This window comes from Cyanistes caeruleus, chromosome 8 (assembly GCF_971803275.1).
Source record: "Cyanistes caeruleus chromosome 8, bCyaCae1.hap1.1, whole genome shotgun sequence".
Lineage (NCBI taxonomy): Eukaryota > Metazoa > Chordata > Aves > Passeriformes > Paridae > Cyanistes > Cyanistes caeruleus.
The window spans coordinates 38,394,861-38,411,561 of record NC_141708.1 but is presented as its reverse complement, the minus strand read 5'-3'; the positions used below and the strand labels follow the sequence as shown (position 1 = coordinate 38,411,561).

The 16,701-nt window shown below is 55.3% G+C and overlaps 1 pseudogene across 1 annotated transcript; it reads left to right on the top strand.

The window, feature by feature from the left end:
• Positions 1-149: 149 nt before the first annotated feature.
• Positions 150-16,080, top strand: LOC147652038 (extracellular matrix organizing protein FRAS1-like; annotated as a pseudogene). Its single transcript, XR_015290316.1, has 23 exons — positions 150-261; positions 667-846; positions 2,720-2,844; positions 3,369-3,509; positions 4,102-4,334; positions 4,568-4,681; positions 5,683-5,833; positions 6,310-6,469; positions 6,710-6,872; positions 7,086-7,333; positions 7,855-8,198; positions 8,450-8,610; positions 8,989-9,136; positions 9,233-9,438; positions 9,894-10,050; positions 10,506-10,707; positions 11,331-11,518; positions 11,680-11,959; positions 12,512-12,570; positions 12,814-13,031; positions 13,336-13,443; positions 13,610-13,769; positions 14,100-16,080. The product of XR_015290316.1 is annotated as an extracellular matrix organizing protein FRAS1-like (transcript).
• The last annotated feature ends 621 nt before the right edge of the window (positions 16,081-16,701 follow it).

The following is a 16,701-nucleotide window of genomic DNA, read 5'->3' as shown; positions in this document are numbered from 1 at the left end:
AAAGTTGTGAAACCCAAATTCTGGAGCTCTGTCAAGCCCCAGGTGCCTCAGCTGATGGGGTCAGCCTGCTTCCAAAGTAAGAATTAGAAGCTGCAGCCTGTAAGGAAGCATCTCTTTTCTGCTGTCCCTCTCTCCAGGGCATGTGGTGAAAATGCCAGCCACAGGAAAGGGATCCTGGTGGAAACTTCCCCTTCACCTTTGATGTGATGGATGCAGATGGCAACAAACTGATGGACCGGGTTTTTTACATCCATGTCATAGGTAAAAGGCAGTTATGCTTTCTTTGCTGCAGCGCTCAGGGCTGCTCCCAGATTCCATCCCACATGTACTGCAAGGCGAAATGTAATTCTTGAGACTCGGTTTTGATGCGCCGTCAATTCCAAGGCCTTTGAAGTGAGGGGCACGGGGAGATTTTGCAGATGTAAGGGTTCATTCTTTGGCTTCTGACAAACTCAGTGAAAAGGTAGAAAAATTCCCCTTAGTATCTTTCACATTTTGTTGAGATCGTCTATAAGACATTATAATGTTATCAACCCCGATCAATGGCAAGGCCTAAAGTTCCTGGTTTGGAATTATCAAAACATTTGTGCGTGTGTTTTGTTTTCCTGCCCAAGCACCCACGGGAAGAAGCATCTCCTAACTCAGCTTTGTGTTTAACCCTTCCAGAGGACAGATTTCCCCCCTCCATCATCACTAACAAGGGGCTGGTGTTGGATGAGAACTCGGCAAAGACAATCAGAACCCTCCAGCTCTCGGCCACTGACCAGGACAGCGAAGCCTCCCAGCTCCAGTTGAAGGTCACCTGGCAGCCACAGCTGGGGCATCTGGAGCACGTGGCTTCCCCAGGTGAGCTGGGAGGTGTTGGGCTCTCACAGCAGCAAAATGCTGGAGGCTTTTGAGCCCTAAACATTCATTGCAGGAAAAACATGCCCAGAGGCAGCGACACACAATTCCAGTTCCTGTTAGAAATCAAAGCTAAAATAAATGAGCCCAGAGGGTTAGGGAATAAGGTGAGTGGAGGCAGAGCAGCCCAATAATCCCAGTTTAGGATTTATTCAGCCTCTGGGCCAGTTTCTGGCCCTACTGCTGCTTCTGCAGTAGGTTTTCCTTTTCTCCCAGGAAAACCTTTGGCCTTTGCTGTGAACAGCAAAGAATCCATCCCTTAATGTCCTTGGGAACGGCTCATCTTGGTGCACAGACTGTCCTCCTTGGTGCTTTCTGTCCTCCTCTTGGCCAGTATGTCCCTTGATCCCTAAAGCCCAGCCTGTTTCCCTAAGCTGTGCTGTGGAGAGAGGAAGGGAACCGTCTACTGAGTTTAACAGGAAGCGATGTTGGGGTGTGATGGTTGTGCTGGATAATGAACTCTGGTTGTTCAGGGAAGGGGGTTGGTCAGTTCTGCAGATGTGATCTGAATTTCAGAGCTGCCTTTCGTGCCTGCTGACTGTGCGAGTGTGCTGCCTCTCCCTGATGAATTAATCTTGATCTGTGGTGTCATAAAATACGCTCTTCTGATTTTATTATATTCATCTAAGGTTGTATTTCTTCTTAACTTTATATTTCTCGTTAACGTGAGATGAAAGCGGAAATATCTGCTCTGTGTTTTCAAGATGCAGACGGTCCCTGTACAGCTCAGTTTGGGTGTGTGGTTTGCCTCATCTTCTCACAAAAACATGTTGAAAGGGCAGGAATAGTGAATGAGTTATAATAAGCAAACTACTCTCTGCTGTGAGAGTAAATTAAAAACTTGCAGTATCTTTGTCTAAATTGCAAACTAACCAGCGAATCTTGTACTTGGGAGACTTGAATTAAGGGCTTTATTCCTCCTGTTATTTAAAATCTGATGATGATTCTGATTTCTCTGCTTTTTCATGTCTGTGAGGGACCAATAAGGCTACCGAGTCACAGACTGAGAAGTAGCTGTAATGATTCAAATGACCTAAACCTAAGGAGAGAATACTGAAGTGTTCAAAAGAGAACCCAAACCTTTCCAGCTGATGAGCTCTGAGGAAATATTAGCTGATCGTTCCATTGTGGCTCATTTATTTAAATCAGATCCTGGTGTCTTCTGTAGTGTGGCCAGCACTTGTCAGCAGCCATTTAGTGTGATATATTGGTGGCAAACTTCTTGTCAGGATGTTGGTTGACAGCAGCAGTAAAAACTGTTGAACGTAGCAAAGAGATTTAAAAATGCTCAAGTGTTTTTTAAAATGCTTGTCAGGTACCTTTCTGTGGCTGTGTCACACCTAATGGGCTGTAAAGATGTCACTATAAATCAGTGCTGAAAATGGGACTGGGTACTAAATGCAGGGGTATAAGGAAGGGCAGAGAGAAGAGATCCTTGGAAGGCATTTTGGAAAACTGCTGTGAGGCCAGGAGGCCTTCGGTTCATCCCCAGCGATGCCACGGTTGGCTTAGTCCTGCCCAGCAGCGACAATCCAAGTGTTACATGGACAGTTTTTCTCCCAGCTTCTCTGCCCCAGGAGGCCCACTCCCAACAGGAGGAGATGAAAAGAAGCCTGGACTTCTTTTTGAGAAGGAAATTTTAGGAGGCTCTGTGCCAGCTAAATCCCTGGCTCAGCTGAGGGTTCACGGGGCAGCCTGCCTTGGATCAGAACCAGCCAAAACCGAGTCCTCATGCCTAAATATGTCCTGCTTCCCGTAGTTTTTCCCTGCCTTGCTCTTTCTGCTGCACATTTCCTCCCTGTTGTTCGTTTTCCAGGGACAAGAATTAGTTCCTTCAGCCAGGCAGACTTGGCCTCTGGCAGCATCCAGTACATCCACACCAGTGAGGAGGAAAAGCACACGGATGCCTTCACCTTTTCTGTGTCTGATGGGACAAACGAGGTCAGTCCCAGCCTGACTTTTGCCTGAGTGGGCAGATGTGGCTGTTCCTCCTTCTCCTGCTGTGGGATTTCCCACATCGCTCAGGTCAGGGAGGGAGGAAGGCCTGTGCAGGGAACAGGGAGCCACCTGCCCTGTGGGCTCACCAAGAGCTGGGTGCCTGGTTTTCAGCTGCTTGCCAACTGTTGCTGGAGCTCAGCTTTGATCCAGTGCACTGACAGCGTAGTGACGACAGCCAGCCCCTGGAGAAATGCCTTTTTCCTGCTTTCTGAAAGAGAAGAAGTCTAGCTGCACATAGAGGGAGAGGAGCAAAACTGAGTGAGAGAGGGAGGGAAAGTGGATGTCCGTAAATATCACAGAAAGAGGGAGAATTAATGAGTGGGGAGGGATAAAGAAGTAATCTGGGCTTAGCAGCTCAGACAAGGCTGAAATGAAGAGACCCAAACTGGGGATCGCTGTGCTCTTGCGGTGAAGTCACACTCTTGGAAGGCTGAATTTGGCAAGGGAAGCTTTTCTTCCTGTCCCAGGTGAGCCAGACATTTGACATCACCATAAACCCCGTGGATGACTCCTTGCCCATCGTGCAAATCTTTGGGATGACAGTTCAGGAAGGGGTGAGAAAAACCATCACGGAGTTTGAGCTCAAAGCGACAGATGCTGACACAGAGGTAAGGCAGGACCACCCCCAGCCTCCTTGCTCCCCTCTTGTGCTGCACATCTGGGCTTGTGTTTAAAGACTTAATGCTGAATTTATGCTCAGCATGGATGGAAATGGCACTTCCTCTTCTTCCTGGGTCTGGCCAGAGGCTGAGCTGTCGAACACTGGCTCTATCTCACTGCTGTTTCCCCTGCAGCGAGAGATCTGGCTGCCTGAGCCAAAATCCTGCCCCCAAGGTTTTTGCCCTGGCAGAAGTGGCAAGGGACACACTGCCCGGAATGGCTGCAGGACTGGGGGCTGCTCTTGTGTTCGTGGAGCAGGCACAGGGGTGGGTGGGAGCTGTCTCAGACCAGCTGAAGCAGGAATTCGGTGGGATGTGCCTTGTTTTATAGGGAGACACCTACAAAACAAAATCCCTTGGGAGAGGGACAAGGACAGGGCGGGGCTCAGGGGGAACCAGGAATGTTCTGTGCTAACCCTTGTGTTGGGAACACCAACGCAGGGGAGCTGCCCGGCCAGAATCCCTGTCCGGGCCTCCTGAGCTGGAAGGGCAGTGTCCTGAGGTCGTGTCCCCAGCTTTGCCCCTCCATGTCCGGGCACAGGTGGAGTCCCTGACGTTCGGGGCGGTGCAGCCGCCCCGGCACGGGCTGATGGAGCGCAGCGGCCGCGGGCAGCGTCCTCTGCAGGCCACCACCTTCACCAGGGATGACATCACATCTACCAGAAGCGCGGCAGCTGCAGGCACGGCGGCGGCAGCGCGCTCAGGGACCGCTTCACCCTCACCGTCTCCGACGGCACCAGCCCCCTCTTCGTGGTGCAGGAGGGAGGGAAGAAGGTCAGGGAGGAGAAGGGATGGGAGGGGGCCTTGGGAGCTCACAGGGATCTGCCTCCTCTCGGGGCAGGGGGGACTGAGATGCTGACTGAACGTTCTCGGTCACGTCTTTGCTTCTTCCCCTCCCTGCAAACTCTGCCCTTGGTGCCAGCAGAGCCGAAGGGAGCCGAGCTGGTGACGTGGTGGCTGAGGCTCTGACTCGCACAGTAACCCCCGTGTCTCTGAACTGGTGTCAGGTGGTGACGGCAGCACCGCAGCGCTTCCAGGTGGACATCCTCCCTGTGGATGACGGGACACCCAGGGTGGTCACCAACCTGGGCCTGCAGTGACTGGAGTACACGGATGGCAAGGTAACAGCTGCCTGGCCTCAGCTTGGGCTGCTTCTCAGGCTGCTCCAGGAGAAGGGGCTTCGCAGGAGAGCATCCTCATCCTTCAGCACTTTGATTTTTGGGATGGAGAATACCCTCCCCAGGGTACATTTTTAGCTTTGCTGACGGTGGAGATGTCTTGATGATGTGCGGCAGAGATAGATGGCTTTCCAAGGATACGGTGCAGGAGTTTCTTGCTGTGAAACAAATGCCTTTGTTGTGCTGAAATCCAAACAAAACCCCATAAAACTCTCAGCTTGTTTCTGAGGAGCCAGCACTAACTGTAAAGCAACACTTTGGTTCTTCCCAGAAAAAAATGAGTGGAAAACGCTGTAGTAAGAAATTGCATTAAGAAATGGCTATCTCAGCTCAAACTCCTCACTTCAGGAAAAGCACTCCTGCTCCTCGAGCAGCTCAATTTTCTCTCTTTCTCCTGCTGTCAAAAACATTCTGCTTTTGAAGAGAAAGCAAAATGTGGTAGAACTGAATCAGATCCACCTGAGGGCATTTGAAAAGTGCTCTCCTGGAGGCTCTCCAAGGCTGTGCGAACTGTCTTGAGTGAGTCCTTCAATCTGAGGCTGTTTGCAGATGTTTTATTGCCAAGCAGGGCCTCATCTGAGCGTCAGCACAGCTCGTGGAACAGAACTTTCTAAGTTAAACCCAAAGATTTGTCCTAGCTTTTAGCCCCAGCTAAATAAGGCTGGGCAGCTGCTTTGGAATTTGCTTTTCTTTGAGCCACATCTGTCTTCTTAATTAAACTAAACCTGGCTTAATTAAACCAGATGCGAGGCAAAATTTGAATCTTTGTTGTGTTGTCAAACACGTTGTGGGATATCTCAGTTCAAGGCCGCTCTGTGCTTTCACATCCCTAGATTTTCCCTTTGTCTGTTTTAACAGAGGGATGGTCGGGCTTTTTGTGTGAACAATCAGACTTGCACTGCTGGAGCTTCAGTTTGACTCCCTTGGTTTTGGCTTTAATCCAGGCCACCAATCTCATCACTAAGAAGGAATTACTGATGACAGATCCTGACACAGATGACGAACAGCTGATCTATGAGATAACAGCCGGTCCCAGAAATGGCCACGTGGAGAACAAGCTGAAGCCGGGCACAGCTGTGACCACCTTTACACAGGGTATGGAGCTGGGCTGTGTCCTGCTGCTTTTTTCCATCACTTGATTCAGTTTGTTAAAATAAGGGAAAAATAGGTGTGAGGGGAGAAGACAAGGGGCAGATCTCCAAAGTGTGTTGACAGTAAGCATTGAACTTGGCTGTCAGTTGCAGAAATCCTGTAATTTCTTGGAGACACCAACCTGTGTCCTGCAGCTTGTCCCAGGTTCTCCAGGCTTGTTAGAGCTGGAGCTGTGACTTGGGGCAGTGAAGAGGGGTTATAGATCTTGCAGGAGGTGTTCATCACAGTGGTGTGGCTAGCTGTGCAGAGCCAGCAAAATGTGGGGAGAGTTCACTCTTGCAGGGCTGAGGGAAGGGGAGGTGAGGGGGTAACTGCTCCCTGTGATCCTCGCTCCATGTGGCCGTGCAGACCCACACTGCTCATCTCCAAAGCTGCCTTGGGATTTCTGTCCCAACTCCTTGGACGTTCCCTCCCGGCAGAGGATGTGAACCAGGGCCTCATTCGGTACGTGGCGCACGAGGAGATGGTCCAGGAGACCGCGGACAGCTTTCAGTTCCTAGTGAAGGACAGCAAACTCAACGTGGTCAGCGGCAACGTCTTCCACGTCCAGCGGTCCCTTCTCAGCTTTACTCACGGCAGGTAAGTGGCACGAGGGGCACTTGGCTGGGGGCTGGGCTCTTAGCTGAGCTCCCTGCAGCATGGGAAGGCAATTCTGTCAGTGAGGAGAGGGGCCTAAAGCGTGGAGCAGCTGCCCCGCGCCCAAGTCCCCGGTTGTTATTGTTCCTCGGATCTCCCAGGGAGGCCACGCTCACCCCCGCAGCCCCGCACGGGGTTTGCTCCCCAGCCCGTTACCTGTGTGTGCTCGATCCCTTTTTCCAGCTACGAGGTCAGGGAGAGCGCCGGCTCCGTCAGCGTCGCCGTGAGGCGGGTGGGGAACCTCAACCGGTACAGCATTGTCCTGTGCCGCACCGAGCAGGGAACGGCCACCGCTGGAGCCGCATCACGGCCCGGGGAGCAGGACTACGTGGAGTATGCGGGGCAGGTGGGTGGGCCTGACCACACCTGCCTCACACAGAGCCTGGAGGAAAGAACAGACAAAAAGTGCTAAAAACACCGAGGAGGGTGTGTTTTATTCCTAAAGTCACGCGAGTTATTTGCTGTCAGAAGAGGGAACGCCTCAGAGCAGGGTGAGACGGGAAGGACGGGAAGCTCCAGAGCCCGGTCCAAGGACAGCAGCCGGATTTCTGCCTTCCAGGTGCAGTTCGAGGAGCGGGAGGACACCAAGTCCTGCCACCGTCACCATCAACGACGACGACGTGTTCGAGGGCACGGAGAGCTTTTCCGTAGAGCTCAGCATGCCGGCCTACGCCCTGCTGGGGAACGTCACCCGGGCCACCGTCACCGTCGCGGACCCCGAGGACGAGCCCACGCTGCAGTTTGACGGGAACGCCTTCCACGTCAGCGAGAGCGCCGGCTTGCTCTCGGCTCCCGTGCAAAGGAAAGGTGGGTCGGGCTGGGCAAGACATGCTGAGCCCCATGGGAGGGCCATGGGGGAACCCTCGTGACAGAGAGCGAGCCCTTGGGCTGTGCCTGCTTGTTGGTTTGGGGTCTTCTCCGATGTTATGTGGCACGACTGTGAAACGTCAAGCTACACGCAGTGTGTTTGTTCCTGTCTCTGCTGTTAAAGCTTCTTGGGTTTGGATTTGTTTCAGCTCCCAGCAGGAGCAAACCCTTGTATTTGTTTGCTGCTTCTCTGTGACCTAGACAGTGTTTTATGTGGACCCTGTCACTGGGCTGCATGTTAATAGGCAAGTGCCACCGGTTTTCTGAGTGTGGATTTAGGAGCATGCCTGGAAGTCATGTCTAAGCCAGCTGCCATGCAAGTTCAGGAGCAGGGACGGTGTTCTTTTTCATTCCTCGCCCTCTTTTCCGAATGCTGCTTTATTTTTTAAGTGACCAGTATCTCCAGCAAACAGATTAAAAGTATTTCCACAGATCTATGGAGTTTCCCTGTTGCTTCCTAGGGGATGCCAGCAGCACCGTGTCTGCATCTGCTACACCGTCCCCCAATCGGCCAAGGGCAGCAGCCTTCACGTGCTGGAATCCGGCTCCGACTTCAAGTCCCGGGGGCTGTCGGATGAGAGCCGCCTCATTTTGGGGCCAGGTGTCACCCTGGTGACCTGTGATGTCACTCTGATCGACGACAGCGAATATGAAGAGGAAGAGGAGTTTGAGGTGGTGCTGGCCGACACCTCGAACAGCGCCCGCATCGGCAGCCGGGCTTCAGCCAACGCGGTCATCGCCGGTCCCAACGACGCCTCCACGCTGTTCCTGGGGAATGCCACCTTTACTGTCAGCGAGGCTGCAGGTGAGGAGCAGGTGGTCGTGTTGGGATGCTCACTGTAGAAGCTTTCACCACCAGGAGGTGCCAGAAGGAGCGATTCGGGGCACAGCAGAACTTCAGAGATGTGCGGATGGGCTCTGGTTCCCTGTGTGCCCAGGGGGAGCCTGGGGGCAGGAGCAGTGCTTCAGGGCAAGGCAGGGGTTTGTGGAACGTGGCTGCTCTCTCAGTTTGTGCTCTCTCAGTTTGTTCTCTCTCATGTGCACGTGCTGCTGCAGGACACATTGAGATCCCAGTGCTCCGGCAGGGACCCGACCTCTCCACGCCCACGTCGGTGTGGTGTGCCACTCGGACGTCAGACCCGCCCTCGGCCAGCCCGGGAGTTGATTATGTCCCCAGCTCCAGAAAAATAGAGTTCAGGCCAGGCAAGACAGAAGAGGTGAGGAGCCACTTGGATTCCTGCTGGGTCTGCTTTGCCTGGTGACACTTGTCTTGTGTTTCTGTGCATATCTACCATTTGTTTTGAATATCCTCGCTGGGCCACTTGAGAACTGTTAATGAGTCTGCTAAGCACAGACTCCCATCCCATCAGCACTCCAGCCAGGAGAGATTTGGTCGTGCCACCTCTTCCATGATAAGGATGGCTGCCCTGTTCTCTGAAATGATAAGCTGGATTCACGTAGAACGTTCTTTGCATTGATTAATGGATTCAGAAAACCCAGTGACATAATGGCTTTACACTAGACTGCCAGATGTGAGTGCTGAGAGGGATGAAAGCTTTATACGTCTAACAGCAGGAATTCCACTTTCCTCCCAGTTCTGCCCCCTGACAATCCTGGACGATGCTCAGTACCCAGTGATAGAAGGGCTGGAGACATTTGTTGTTTACCTCAGCTCCCCCTACGGAGCCGAGCTGGCAAAGCCGTTCCAGGCTGTCGTGGCCATTAACGACATTTTCCAAGACGGTAAGTTACCCCTGGCAGCTCTATCTGCTCTGTTCTGGCCCCTTGGCTCCCTGAGGATCCTCAGCTCTGCTGGGCTCTGTTTCTGCCCCTCTGCAGTGCCCAGCATGCAGTTCACCAAGGACACCTACACGGCCAAGGAGAAGGAAGGGACCCTGCACATCCCCATCTTCCGCACGGGGGACCTGAGCTACGAGTCCTCCGTCAGGTGCTACACGCGGAGCCAGACGGCGCAGGTCACGGAGGACTTCGCGGAGAGGAGGGATGCAGAGGAGTCTCGCGTCACCTTCTTCAAAGGGGAGAAGGTGAGCTGGACCTGCCTCGTGGGGGAGCGAAGAACCGGTGCTGGGAGAGAGGTTCACGTCTCCTCCTCGGCTCTCTGTCGTCAGAGGGAGCTGGCAGAGTTGTCCAGGCTGGTTTCAGGTGGCACAGATTCTTGTCCTAGCAGCGTGAGCCACTCTGAAGGGGCTGTGCGTTTCATGCTGAAACTGGTTACGTTATGAAATGTAAATGTGATGCATCAGGAGGACTCAGGGTTGTTCTACAGAGAGCTGTGGGATTGTGGAAAGAGATGTCTTTGCTGATGTGTCTCCTCCTGTAACAGGCTGTGCTTTGTCCACACTGAAGTAGCAGCCCTAAAAATAGAAGGGTTTCTTCCAGGATGGACAGCAACCCTGGATAGTGAGGCACAGCCTGGCCTTTACGGGGCTTTATCAGATGTATCAGTGTGCGCTGCTTTCTCCTCTTCACTTGGCTGTAGGTGAAGAACTGCAGCGTCCACATCAGTGATGACTCTGCCTTCGAACCAGAAGAGCAGTTCCAGGTCTATCTGAGTAGCCCCCTTGGAAACCATTGGAGCGGAGCTCGGGTTGGGAAGATGGACGTGGCAACCGTAACTGTCACCAATGAGGAAGATGGTGAGTGAGGCTGCTCTGCAAGGATGTCCTGCTGCTTCCCAGGGAGTCGGCACAGTCCCAGGGCTGCAGTGAATGCCTTCGGTGCCGTGGTCACAGCCCTGTGCTGGGCTGAAGGGAGGGCTTGGCTAAGAGAGCTCAGACGCACCACCTCTCCTGTTTCCATTGCTGGAAGTTGCTGTGCTTCCCCTGGGAGATGTTCCTCTCCCTCCACAGCATCACAGCCTGGAGAGATCTGTGGGGGGAGAAGAGGGATGCCAGGGATGGGAGAATCATTTGCCATCCTCTGTAACCCAACGCCCTCGTTAAGTTCTGCCCTAAGTCACACCCAAGCCTTTTTGGCCCCTGCTTTGAGGAGCCCCTCGCTCCGAAGGCGTGTAGACGAGTCTGAAAGGAGCTGAGCTGAGCCAGTCAGGGGTGCAAACCCGGAGCTTTTCCCCTCCCTGCTGTGCCTGCAGCCCCCAGCATCGAGTTCGAAGAGGCCGCGTACCAGGTGCCGGGAGCCGCCGGGCCCGGAGGGAGTGGCTGTGCTGAACATCCCGGTGATCCGCAGAGGTGACCAGAACAGAACGTCCAAGGTGCGCTGCAGCGCCCGCGACGGCTCGGCACAGGCCGGCGTGGATTACTACCCCAAGAGTTGGATGCTCAAGTTCAGCCCAGGTGAAGGGGCCTGGCGGGGAGGGTCTGAGGTGGGGATGCGACCAGGGACGTTTTGTGCGCGCCAGGGACTTCCAGGAGGTTTGGGAAAAGCCACTGGAAAAGCATGAAGTTTGCTGTAATGTTGTTACTCAAAATTAGCTGATGTGTTTAAAGGAAGGCTGATCAGAGCAGAGGAGGAAGCGCTGGCACTTGGCAGAGTCAAGTCCTCCTGAAGGAACATAGGCCTGTGATCACCTCAGACCACGTTGCTGGACCAAGAAGCCCTCACCAAATGGCTCTGCACACTGGTGTGAGGAAGACGAGGGATGGGAATGTGCTTTGCATCCCAGATTTTTCCTTCAGGCAGCTACTACAAGACAGTCGCTATTAATCCTCAGATGGCATCTGCTAGTAAATCTATCACCGGATCGATTGGATCAGTTGTCATAGCTGGAGTTTTATGTTTATAGTGGGCTCCTCTGGGTAAATTATTAGCAGCAATGAGTGGAAATAAAATTTATAATGCGTATTTTATCCTAATGTCTCCGTGGTCACAGCTGGGAGCAGGGTCCGGATGAGAACTTCAGAGCAGTCTCTGGTGATGAATCCACTTCTCTCTGTTTTTCTTGTACTCGCTCCCTCAGGCGTGGCCCACATCATGTTTAAGGTGGAGATCATGTCCAACGAAGACCGGGAGTGGCACGAGTCCTTTTCTCTGGTGCTGGGCCCAGATGATCCTGTGGAAGCAGTTCTAGGAGACAGCAGCACTGCCACAGTGACTATTTTGGATCAGGAGGCAGCAGGGAGCCCGATTATCCCAGCACCTCCCGTGGTGAGTGGATGTGAGTTGGTGCCCTTCAAGCACAGAGTGGAAACCGCAGTGGGATTTGGGAAATAGAAAGTGGGGCTGCCGTGGCAACGTGGGAGGCGAGGATGGCTTTTTCCACCCTTTCCCTCGGCTCCAGCTGAGTGCTGCCCTCTGGTTTCCCACAGGTGGTCACCGTGGCTGGTCACTACGACCGCGTGGAAGAAGTGACCAAGGAGGGTGCGAAGAAATCCCCCTCCCCAGGCTACCCCCTCGTCTGTGTCACTCCCTGTGACCTTCACGTCCCCAAGTACGCCCTGATGAAGGAGCGCTGCGGCGAGGCCGGGATCAACCAGTCTTCCATACAGTTCAGCTGGGAAGTGGCCGCCCCCACGGACGGGAACGGAAGCCCGCTGGCCTTTCGAGACCATCACGGACAACACGCCCTTCACCAGCGTCAACCACAGGGTACGCGGGCGGGGAGGCACCGGTGGGGCTGCGGAGATTCTGGCCTAAAAATCTCATTGGATTTGGGACTAGCTGGGAGGTCTGGGTGCTTTTCATTTATTTCATTTATTTTCCATTTCATTCATTTTCCATTTATTTTATTCTCTAAATCTTCAGAGTGCCAGGAAAATACTGGTTTCTTTTAATGTAGGGCCGTACTGGAAATACAAAACGTTCTCAGCTGGGCTCCCTTTTATAAGTTTGACTGTGTTCTCGGCCAATAGAAATGAGCAGAGGCGGCTCAGGCCATGCTCCACAACATGGGATATTTTGGCTCATTCCCTAATTAAGAGACCAGAAGCCAAAAATGTTCCTCTAGAAACGAGTGGCTTTCCCTGTTTGGGGTGTCTCACTGTCCTCTCCTGGCTGCGTTATCCACGTGCAGCCCACTCCATCTCCCCCAGGCTCTCCCATTAAATTGCTTGGACCAGCATCATCTCTCTTAATTCCTGCCAGCCTGGAACTAGTTCATGAAGTTTCCTTTTATAGCTCCAATTGTTTGCACAAACCCAGAGGAGCCGCCTGGCCGGAGAAACTGCCCAGTGGAGCATGTGGAGCCTGGCCCCAGCCAGGCTGGAACATCTCCCCGAATTCTCCAGGGCCTGCAAAGTACAGCTGCACTCTGCAGATAATAAATGGAGACCTCTGGGAGGCCTGAGCAAGCAGAATTGCTCATTTTTAATTCACAGCCTTGGAAATCAGGGGGGTTTTGAGGTGAAATTGTGCCCAGAGTTCCTTTGTCCCATGGTCCCAGGGAGCCTTAGCACTGCCCCCGCATTACAACGCCGGTTTGTCTGAGGTACCTGCACGTAAAGAACGTCCAGAGTCACCTCTGACTTCACTGCAAGGCGCATAACCCCCTTTCTGGGGTTTTATTGCCAGGCAAGGGACTCTGCTCAGTCCTTCCTGACAGTCCACGTCCCTCTCTACGTGTCCTACATCTGTGTGACGGCACCGAGGGGCTGGGCTTCCCCGGAGCACCGCAGCGAGATGGAGTTCTCCTTCTTCTACGACACCGTTCTCTGGAGGACAGGTGAGCCTGAGGCGCTCCAAGGGCTATGGAAGAAGTGGTTCCTTCATGTTTTCCCCTTAGCTCCTGCACTGCCCCCAGAGTCCTGAGGGAGCGGGGAACTCGGAATATTGCCTTCCTCTGTGCTTGCGGGGGGCTTAGGCAGCCGGTGGCTGACGGAGGGAGCGTGCAGCTGGCTCACTGGAGGCTGATCCCAGCTGAACCCTGCCTTGTGGAGGTGTCCCAAGCGCTTCTGGGGCTGGCAGAGCCCAGCAGAGGAGAGCGAGGGTGCTGTGTGGGCTCCCAGTGGCGCTTGCTGTCCTTGCAGGGATCCAGACGGACAGCGCGCTCTCGGCCTGCCTGCAGATAATCCCCATCTACATCCGCGAGGACAGCCGGCCGGTCATCGAGTTCAAGACGCAGGCCAAGTTCAGAGGTGAGGGCAGCGATCCTGGCAGGGACACAGAGCAGGGTCACACAGAGCTCTGCTCTGACGGCACAGGCAGCGGAACGAGTCCCCGTCCCCGCCGGGAGCCCCTCTGCCCCTGTGAGGTGGGGCCTCTCCGCGCTCTGCCTCCCGTCACCTCCTTGTCCTCCCCCAGGGCTGTTTGTCATGGAGCACCACAGCCTGCCAGGTGTCAGGTCCTCTTTGGTAACTCCAGAGCACCTGGGAGGCATCGAATTTGCCCTGCAGCTGCTGTGGAGCGCTCAGACTTTTGATTCTCCCTACCAGCTCTGGAGAGCAACCAGCTCCTACAACAGGTGAGGGCTGGGGGTGCAGTCCCCTCCAGCAGCTTCCCCCACAGCAGCACGTTCTCCCTGGCACCCCTCCAGCAGCCACGCCAGCAATAGCACGGAATGCTCAGGAGCTTGGTCAGAGCTGGAGCACCGTTGTACTGCGAGAAAAATCAGCTCAGCCTCTTGGAAAGGAATGTTTCCAGCAGTGCGGCCTCGTGGATAGACTGATCCCAGAGTCACACTTGTCCCTCGGGGACTGCTGGATGACATTGCTGGGGCAAGGGAGAGGTGCTGCCCTGGGTGAAGAGCTTTGAGCTGTGCTTGGTGGCTGCAGGGTCTTCTGTCTGTTCCCAGGAAGGATTACTCTGGAGGATACACCATCTTCCTGATGCCCTGCACGGTGCAGCTCACGCCGCCGTGGGCAGAGCCTGGAGCCAAGCTCCTGCCCTGCCCTGCCCGGCTCACGCTCCCGAGCGGTAAGAGGGCAGGAGGGCAGGCTCGGCCCCTTTGGGGTGCACACCCGTCCAAACCTCATCTCCCCTTTGTTTCCTTCCTTGTCCCAGTTGCAGGTTTTTGATCCCGATCGCCTTCCGGCAGACAAACCGCCCACTTCCAGTTGTTTACTCCCTGAACACAGAGTTTCAGCTCTGTAACAACGAGAAGGTTTTTCTAATGGACCCCACCAAATCGGAAAGGTCTCTGGCAGAAATGGATTACAAGGGGGCTTTATCCAAGGGTAGGATTTACCTCTCCTCTTCTGCCTGTGCCCAGCATTTCTGCTTTCACAGCTTCCATTCCCTGGAGAGGAAAGGGCAGAACCCACGTGTAGCTTTGCCTCTTCTACAGCAGTAATTGACATCTTACAGCCCTGTGAAAGAACAGCGTGCTCTGGCACCGCGTTTTGTCACTCCCACACACCGAGCCCTTCCCAAACAACCCCAACCCTTCTGAACACGGACACTTGGCTCTGGCAGCGTTTTCCTGCTTGGGAAATTTCACCTGCCCCTCTTTGTCCCGACCTCCCCCCGGGCAGATCCTGTACGGGCGCGTGCTCTGGCCCCCCGAACAAAACCTCAACGCCGCTTACAAGCTGCAGCTGGAGAAGGTCTACCTGTGCACAGGCAGGGCTGGCCACGTGCCCCTCTTCGACCCCACGGGCACCGTCTACAACCAGGGGCCCCAGTACGGCTGCATCCAGCCCCACAAGTACCTGAAGCACCGATTCCTCCTCCTGGTGAGTGCTCTGCTCCTGCTTCTTCCCGTTTGGGATTTGCTCTGGCAACCGGCAGGCGGTGGCTGCAAAGGGATGAGGAAGGGAGCCCGTGGGGGATGTTTTGTGCTGCTGCTGCTGCTGCTGCCAGCTGTGAACACCAGATCAGTTTTCCCCCACCCTTTGAGTGTGTTCCTCAATCGGTGCCCACGTGTACGTGTGGAGATGGGGCATTCGGACTAGATCCCTGACACAGGTGTTTGGTGGGGCTCTGGCTTCCAGCCTCCCTTGGGAAAGCAGACAGCATCCCTCACCACACTTCTCTGACTTTCCAGCACCGAAACCAGACAGAAGTGACGGGTAAGTATTTCCACGCTGTGCCTTTTGACTCTGCCCACTTTGCTTCCCAGCTGTCCGAGTTCCACTCGGTGAGCAGCATGCCCGGAGTTGATGGATTTACTCTCAAGGTGGATGCTCTCTACCAGGTATGGAGTACCCAGTGCTTTTGGTAGCCCAAAATGGACTCCTCTGTCCAGGACCTCCCGAACACTTGGTGAATTGTAGACTCTGGGCCTTCACACTTCACCTCTGATACAAGAAATGAAGATGAGGATGTTAGTCCCGTAATTTCATTTTTTTTTTCCCCTGAGGCACTCATGAGAAAGCTCTTTAAAAACACTTTATTCGTGTTCCTGAAGGAATTAATGCCATTGCAAAGGCAGGACACCTCGCTGGGTGGTGCGTGCTCCCGAGGAGCTCCCCTTGAACAGCGAGGTGGAGCTGCCCCGGGGCGCCCCGAAGGCGGCGGGCGGCCGCTGCTGCACCGTCAGGAACCTTCATCCACCGAGGGACAGCGGCGGCCTCTGCCAGGGCCAGGGCAGGGAAGTGAAGCAGGTGCACTTGCAAGTCATACGGGTATTTTTTTAGTCTGGTGAGGAGGGGCAGCTGTCAATTCCCCCTGCTCCCGTCTTAGCGACTGCACCGCCGCCCTTCCTCCGTGCTGCTCCAGCTCTCCCGGGCTTAACTGGGCAGGGTGGCGAAGGCATCTGCCACCCCCGTGAGCCAGCCGAGGAGCAGCCGGGTTCCTCGTTGGCCTCCGGAAGAGAGTAAAGCTAAAATACAAAACCCGCTGTGATCGGGGTGTCCCTTCTTGCGCCGCCCCGCCGGTCTCCCTCATTCCCCTGGGGCGCGGCGGGCCGGAGCCCCACGGAGCTGCTGCGCCGGGGAAGGGAAGGAGGGAGACGCGGGCGCCCAGCTCGGCTCGGGCCCCGCCGCGGCCTCGGGGCCGGCGGAGCGGGGGGCCCGGGCCGGGAGCGCTCCGGGGCTGCGGGACCGGCCGGGCCCAGGCGGGGGCGCCGCGTCCGAACCGGGACCCGCAGCGCTCCCGCAGCCGGCGCCGCCCTCCCGCCGCGATGCCGAGCCCGGGACCGAGCCCGATCCGCCCCACGGGGGAGAGGCGGCACCGCCCGGGACCGCAGGGCGGACACCCGCAGGACCCGAACCCCCGCATCCCGGCTCCGGCTGTGGGCTCCGTCACCCGCTTTCGGTCAGCCCCGTCCCGGCATCGCGGCAGGAGGGGGGAGTCGAGTCCCGGCGAGGGAGTGCCCAGTCCCCCCGGCCTTGTCTCAACCCCAATCCGGCCGTGCTCCGCCGCCCCCGAGACCCGCCACCCGGGGCCGGCCGGGGGAGAGGCGGCACCGCTCCGCCGGCGGACACCGGCAGGACTCTGCCCCGCGGCAGACCCCG